Source organism: Lepidochelys kempii, chromosome 5 (genome assembly GCF_965140265.1).
Source record: "Lepidochelys kempii isolate rLepKem1 chromosome 5, rLepKem1.hap2, whole genome shotgun sequence".
Lineage (NCBI taxonomy): Eukaryota > Metazoa > Chordata > Testudines > Cheloniidae > Lepidochelys > Lepidochelys kempii.
In genome coordinates this window covers 85,864,382-85,872,830 of record NC_133260.1, presented here as the reverse complement: position 1 = coordinate 85,872,830, position 8,449 = coordinate 85,864,382, and positions in this window count along the sequence as shown.

Genomic DNA, 8,449 nt, shown 5'->3' with positions numbered 1-8,449 from the left:
AGTGTTTAGAGCATATTAAACTCTTTTAATTCTTTAAAGTGTGCACATTAAAATTAGCAATAATATTAAATCAGTTTTAATTTCATCAAAGGAAGCCTGATACACTTACAAATAACTAGCCTTTAAAGCCTGCCTTGCTTTTCATTTTAATTAGGAATCATGTCACTTCAAAACTATCATTTGAGTCTGCTTGATATGGAAATGGAAGTCAGTGCTTGTAGGGTTAATCTGCTGAGTCGTGACTACTTGTAACTGTCAAATTCTCTCCAAGGATAAATAATTAAAGCTTCAGAAAGAATAAGCACACAGGAAGCAGTGGAGATTGGATGTACGTAGGTGTTGAGGGCATTCATTTTTACCCAATCGCTGAATAAAGAGCGCATTATTCATGCAATCTTGTTCATTCACTGCTACGTGACCTGCACCACAATAGGAGACTGCAGCATCCAGTGCTGAACTGAACTGCATTAGACAAGAAGGAAAGAACTGTAACTGTACCAGTACAAAGAAAAGGAGGACTTGTGGCACCTTAGAGACTAACCAATTTATTTGAGCATAAGCTTTTGTGAGCTACACCTCACTTCATACGGTTGCTACTCTGAAACCTGTACCAGTACAATATTTCAAACAAAAGAACAAAATGCTGCCCTGTAGGTGTATATACAGCCTGTGGTTAATGTTATACTGAGATGAGTTACAGTTCTGATGACTAACACTGAAGCTGCTCATAAAAAAAGTATATTCTTTGTCATAGTTTTTCTTCATACTCTCCAATATGACTTGCAAATATTTGCCTTAAAATGAAAACTCTCCCTCTCTTTTAACCTCTCTCTTAAATTTGTGATTAAATAGTCTCTTCCAGACTTTTTAAAAAAAAAACCTAACAGATGGATGCTGATCACCTATTCAACAATTCACACTGAAATAAAGAGAAAATATTATCTAAGAGCAGCTTATATTGTGAAATATAAAACCTGTAGCAAGGCACCTTAGCACTATAACTTTAAAAACCTCTGTTGGGTCTCTTTTAAAAGCTGAACGTCTTCCTGTCCTTTAAATAGTTCCTTTTTTCTCTATATACTCCATGGTATATACACCACTTTTACTCATTCTGATATCCATCTTTGACATGACACATCATAGCCCTTGTTAACACTTCTCATTGTATGTCTTTCCAGATATAATTGTTGTTTGCTTACCTACTTCTAAAACCAAAGGGAAAAAATGAACTCCCCCAACATGACTAAATTAGCTAATACAAATTTTAAAAAGCCATAATATAGGATCAAAGTCAAGGAAAAATATCATCAAGCTAGGCTTTGACATACCCAGAGGCAAAAGCACCACTCTGAGAGATTTATACCTTTTTTTTCCTAACTATGCAGTTTAGATACCAGGATCGACTACATCCAGCTTCATCATCTTTGGAAGTATATGTAATAGATTTAGATATTATATCCCAAGTCTGGACAGACCATGCAATGGTTGCAACCCTATTTAAAAATCAATAATGGTGATCCTGGAGAAAAGACTGAATAACTCTAACAAAAGATTGTTATTATCAATGCTGTGGTAAACAGAAACTCAGTTCTATTTTGATACTAATGATAAAGGTCAAACATTATCCAGGATGCTTATAAAACAGAACTAAGAGGAAAAAAGAAAGGGAAGCAGAAAAAGCAAAAACACAAGAAATTGAAAAAGTGCAACCTTTGTATACAAGAACTGGGTCAAGAAGTATATTAAACACCTCTCCCCTTCCTCAGAGGGATAACTAAATGCCATTCTTATTGATAAAACTAAAGCGTCTCTCAGCTGGCTGAAACAGAGTATTATGAGTGGTGGAATAAAGCTCATAAATTCCTCACCTATAGATTAAGAAAAGGAAAAGTCAAATACAAGCAAATAAAAAAAGGAAAATATAAGATCACAGAAATTGTTGAATTCAGGTGGTTTTATACAAATCTTTATATCTTCAACTAGAAAGAGCCTATGGGAAAAATTAAGGAATATAATAATGAAGATAACATCCCAGGGTTAATTCAGAAACAACTGATTGATTTAGAAAGACAAATAGGGGAAGAGGAGGTTACAGAGGTGAATAAATCAATGTCAACACACAAATTCTTAGGACAGATGCATGCTAAGTAGAGCTTTATAAAATATCAGAAATCACTGCAGGTAAATTAACTACTCTACGTAATGATTTGTAGAGAATAAGGAGGTTCCATATACACTGAAAGAGGCAGATATAGTAATAATACCAATGCTACAAAAAGACAAGCTGCTATCTTGCTTCTTAATGTAGACATGAAAATATTTTCAGAGACTCTTGCCAGATTCTTGCTATTCAGCACTGGTGAGGCCATATCTGGAGAATTGTGTCCAGTTTTGGTCCCCCCTGCTACAGAAGGGATGTGGACAAATTGGAGAGAGTCCAGAGGAGGGCAAAGAAAATGATTAGGGGGCTGGGGCACGTGACTTACTAGGAGAGGCTGAGGGAACTGGGGTTATTTAGTCTGCAGAAAAGAAGAGTGAGGGGGGATTTGATAGCTGCTTTCAACTACCTGAAGGGGGGGTTCCAAAGAGGATGGAGCTAGGCTGTTCTCAGTGGTGGCAGATGACAGAACAAGAAGCAATGGTCTCAAGTTGAAGTGGGGGTGGTCTAGGCTGCATATTAGGAAACAGTATTTCACTAGGAGGGTGGTGAAGCACTGGAATGGGTTACCTAGGGAGGTGGTGGAATCTCCATCCTTAGAGGTTTTTAAGGCCCGGCTTGACAAAGCCCTCACTGGGATGATTTAGTTGGTGTTGGTCCTGCTTTGAGCAGGGGATTGGACTAGATGACCTCCTGAGGTCTCTTCCAACCCTAATATTCTATGATTCTAAGAATAGAAGTAGTCCATCCTCAGTCAGTACACACTGATCAAATAGGGTTCATATGTAACAGAAAACTGAGTGATCACATTAGAAAAATTATTAGAGTAATTCATGATATACAGAATTTTTAAAAGGACTACTGCTATCCTTTGACACTGAGAAGGCCTTTGATAAAGTAGGGTGGTCTTTCCTAAAGACACTGCATTTGACGACAGATTTTGGAGGTGATATGACAACTTGGGTAACTATATGACTTTCTTTCTCTACTAGGATAAAAGTTAATGGAGAATATAGCAAAGAACTACAAATAAAGAAGAATCAGACAAGGTTGTCCTCTATGTCCCTTGTTGTTCACCTTCTTTATTGAACCTCTGACCCAAAAATACATCAGAATAATAGCAAAACAGGGGTTACCATTAATAAAAGATAACATTAAAATTGAGCTGTAGGCAGATGATGTAGTTCTAATGGAAACCAATCCACTACAATGTATGACTTGCATTCAGGATGTTAATAATGAACTCAGTGATATATCATGTTATAAAATTATACTAAATCTGAAATATTAAATGTAGGACTGGAGGAATGTATGATTAAATAACTACAAAATACATTTGAGTTTGTGTGGTATAAACAAATAAGCACTTAGGACTGAATATTTCTCCTAACTGCCATTGGTTCTATGAAATGTATTTTCCTTTCATTATTTCAAAATAGAAAAATGATTTCTCTGAACAGAAAAAAAACTATATTTGTCTTGTCCTGGCTCTATAGCTGTGGTAAAAATGAATTAGTCAACAAAAAATAACTTCCTGTTTCAAGCCCTACCAATATGGATACCAGAAAGAACTCTAACGGAAATTCAAACAAGAATTGTTAAACTTGCATAGCCCAATAAGTTCCCAAGAACAAATAGTAAAAATCTCTGTAAACTCACTCGAAAAGGTGGATTGGTAGTACCAATTTCACTAAAATATTTATTGCCAGCTCAGTTAAGATCACTATCAACCTGGCATAATAATGACCTCAATAAATGCTGGGTGGAAATCGAACAGGACTGAAATATAAATTTAGTGCATTGATTTTCTTATCCAAAAGATTTAGACCAAAGCAACTGGATAACAATCCAGGTGTCCGAATGACACGTTAGTTATGTTCACCTGTTTTTTGTGGCCTACAAATCTATATGTTGTGTAGCATTGTGTAGTTATAAATATCCAAACTTTTGGATAAATTAAATGAAAAACCAGGTCATCCCATAATCTTATTCAGATATCAAGCAAATAAAAAACTGGAAAGGAGAAAACTGAGAAATAGGGGGTCTCCTTACATGAAATAGTAATTCATTCTCCAGGCCCACTCAGGGCTGACATGTTGCTATATATACATGCTGCATGTGGGAGGTTTCCAGGTTCAAAGCTCAAGTTGTATTTCTGTTGTTTTGTTTGAGCTTGTCTCCTAATGCATAATTCAGACTCAGATAATTTTCATATTTGGGGTCCAAATATATGAATATTCAGAACACCAAGTATAAATCCCATCCAATCTTTAAAATAAGCTATTATACTATCCTCCTTCATATTAGTATCTCCCTCCCACGCGCACTTCTCTTTAGTTTTTTCTGCAGAAAGTAGCCCAGCGATCTTCTAATCACCTCTCCCTACAATGTTTGTTGTCTTCAAGAGAAGGCTGTTTTTTCCCATTATCTCTTCCTTATGTGGCAACTTGGTGATGAGCTCCTTGCTTCTCTGGGAGAGCAGCAAGGTAGACCTGTTTAAGTTTTTTCTCAGGTATCTGCAAGTGGGTGAGTAGCTTGTCCACCCACCTCAGTCAGTAGACCAGTGTACTCTGGGGGTGAGGATCTGCTGGGATCTTCAACCCCCACCCACTAGGAAGAGACAGGGCAGGAAATAAAAGCACCACCAGTTGCCTAGCTTTATTCTACAGAGTTTATTGAGAGGGTCTGAAGAACCTCTGACAAACAGCCTGTTGGAAGTTATATTGAATTACAGGATACAGGATGGTATCGCCAGACTTGGAAAATGCTAAGAAAGAAACAAGAAATAGTCAACTTTAATGCCGTATATTTTATACCCGTTCTACTCACCTACCAACAGTTTAAAAAAGATTTAATATTGGAGACTAACCAGTTGATGCATATAATACATGTTTTCTTAGCCAATTTATAATTAGACAGTAAGGCAAAAATAGTGATTGTGATTATTGTAAACATAGCCCTGAGCCTCTTCAAGAAACAAAAACTTGCTGAACTCTAATATCCTTAGATATAATTATCTCATGATAAACTAAGTCACTGGAATTATCCAGCTACTCAAATTTATATTCTGAAGAAAAAAAATGTGCATTTCCTATGATGATAGGATATGTTCATCACAGCTCGAGCTCTACATAAACTACATAGTCTATGCAGATTAACCTACTCCTTAAAACCTCCACACCAACTTACGCTGCAATGTCTGTAAGAAATATCAGGTATTTTTTTTAGATATTAAAAAAAATTCTGCCTACCATGCTATACACTAGTCCTTACTGAATAACCACATACTCTCACAGATATAACCCCTATCCATCCCTTCCCCCCTGCTCCTCTTGTATCATGGATGTAGTTAAGCCCCAATCCTGCAATAAACTATGCATAGGTGGACTTGCATACTCACACAGAAACTCAATGGCTTTACTGGGGTTCTGTACACAGTTCACTGTGGGTTGAGGGCTTTAAATTATGATCTCTTCAGAAGGTTCATATATTCAGGTGAATAAAAGTATTGGAAGCTATAGTAATACAATGAAATGAAATAAAATTTAAAATACCTTTATCTCAAGCACGAATCAGTATGTTATTTCAGTCCTTACTTTAATTTTATTTACTTATTGTTGTCAGTAAAATAGTGTAAGCAGAGTCTGAATGAGCTCTCCCCTGGCATCTAGTGGTGAGCTGTAGAAAGGGATTTTAGGAGCTGATCTCATTTGCATGGGCACACCCACCCTGCCTAGGTGCTCAGCATGATGGGATTGCTTGCCCAATTGGTCACTTTTGGCTAGTGTGGGATCCCCTTTCTCCTTGTTATTGAGGCAGGAGTAATAAAGTCACTGATACCTAGGTCTAAGTATTAGACCTACTTTGGGATAGTGTCTCTGATGCAAGAGACTGCCCAGTGTGCATCAGCAGTGAGGCTCCCCCGCTAACAGCTGAAATCACAGAGAGCTGTGTTAAGTGGTGGGCCCTGAAGACACCTTGGTGCAGGGCAGCTGGCAGAGAGGTGCAGCCAGCAGGGTGGGTGGTGGAGAGTACCAGAGCAGAGCCCTGCAGAAACTTGTGGCGAGTCAATGCCTGAGCACCAGAATGAGTAAAGTGCCTCCTTATCTTCCCCACCCCACCCCCAGGGTGGGGAGGTGAACTCTGCAGATGCATCTCTGAACTCTGGGTCTGCACTGTCCAAAGGACAGCAACTGTGAGTGCAGAGAAGGGACAGGTACGTTAAAGGGACTTTTGGGTTGCTGGACTGAAGAACCTGAGGGGAAAAGGACACTGCCCAACTTACTTGGTGGTGGGTCTTTTGCTCATGGTTTATGTCTATAAACCCTGTTTGTGGTGTTTCCCTAAATTAATGCTGCATTATTTCCCTCCTTTTATTAAAAATGTTTTTGCTACACTCAGACTCTGTGCTTGTGAGAGGAGAAGTATTGCCTCTTAGAGGCATCTAGGGGGTGGTGTGTAATTGTCCCAAGTCACTGGGCGGGGGCTCAAGCCAGTTTTGTGTATTGTTGAAAAGGAACCCCTAGATACTGAACCCGGCCCTTGCTATCAACTCTGACTGGCAGAAGAGTTACAATAGGAAAAGAACACTTTTCCTTAAAATGTAGCTAAAATGAAAATTGGGAACAAGTACATTTTAGGCCTAGTTCTCCTCTCACTTAAAGTCAGGAATCACTCCAATGAAGTCAATTAAAATGATGCTGATGCACAAACTGTAGAAGGCTTACCAGAATCCTTTTTGCTTTAGAAAGCTTATTTTTAAAGTACATTGTAAAGACCCTTAGCCTTCTCGTTGGTCACCATCTTGAGGAAACAACAAGATCATTTTTTCAGAAGTCTCTCACAATTAGCAGCTTTGTTGGCAATTTCTGTAGAGAGATGAAGAAAAAGTTGAGCATAAAGACTACAAAGTCTGATTCTCCACTACCTTAACTTTGTGTAGATATTTACACTTGTGAGTGTAAGATGCTACTATTCTCATTTGGTAGAATTTTACACTCATTATGCCTTGTTTTATTCAGGTGTAAATGACTATATAAGATGCAAGGTAATTGAGAATCAGGACCTGCATTTTCAATTTCACCCCCTAGGTCAAGGTTGATGTTCATCAGCAGAGCAATGTGAGGGAAGCCTGTTCTTCAGATACCTTTCTGCACATGTACTATGGATGAAAAGAGGACATCACTTCCTGGGGCTGTCAGTCCAGCAACATACACAAGCACTAAAATTCACTGAAAAATTAGAAATAGAAACACAAAGAGCCCAATTCTGATAATTGCAGATGTCCCTTATCCATATTGTTATTTTTTTTTATTTGTATTGTGGTAGTGCCTAGAGATCTCAGCCATGGACCAGGACCCCATTGTACTGGTACTGTACAAACAGAACAAAAAGTCACTTCTTCAAATAGCTTACAATCTTAAGTAAATCCTGTTCAGAAGAAGCTCCATAGGGACCTGATCTATTCTGTGAGGACACTCAGGCTAGTGCAGTAGAGACTCATGAAGATCCAGAAGGGTGCAGGCAATTTATTCAAATGATCTGCACCTTGGCAGGTCTCCACAGATCCTGAACTTTTCAGGAGAGAGATCCGGAAGAGATACACAGAAGGACAGCAATAACCCAAATTAAAATCCATATCTAGGAAAGAGAGAGGGACCAAGTGGTTGGGCAGCTGAGAGTGGAAAGGGGTTCAGACAGTACATTCAAATCTTAATTGGAGGATAGGGAATTGGATAAGTCAAGAAAGTGGAAAATGTGATGGCTTTCCCCCTCCCAATTGCCTGGGTTGTGGAAGAGATCAACCAGTTCCTTTCTCAAGAGGCAGATGCTTTCATTTGGCTCCAGGTCTGGTTGGATGTGGGCATTCTTAGCCCTTAGGGTCTCCCTGGCAGAGAGACAGAAGGGAGCCTGCCCTCATGTTGGGATGTTGTGGGGAGACACCTCCTCCACAATGTCACTCCCCTGGTAATTTCTCCACCCAGAGCCAGTGCGAGGCATAAGCAGACTAAGCAATTGCTTAGGGCCCCAGCCAGCTGAAGAGGGCCCCTTTTAATTGTTAGCATGTCTTCTGCGGGGGAGGGGGGAAATATTCCTGCTTAGGGCCCCCACAATGGGCTAGCACTGGCACTGCTTCTACCATATGGATCAGTCAATGGGAAGAGCCATAGACTCAGCCACTGGAGGGATGGGCAGAGCGGATCAGCCACAGACCATTCCACAGCTACTGCTGAGGAGGGCGTCCCTCACCTGAGATGCCATTAGCATTTCATGAGTGTGAATCTTAACAAG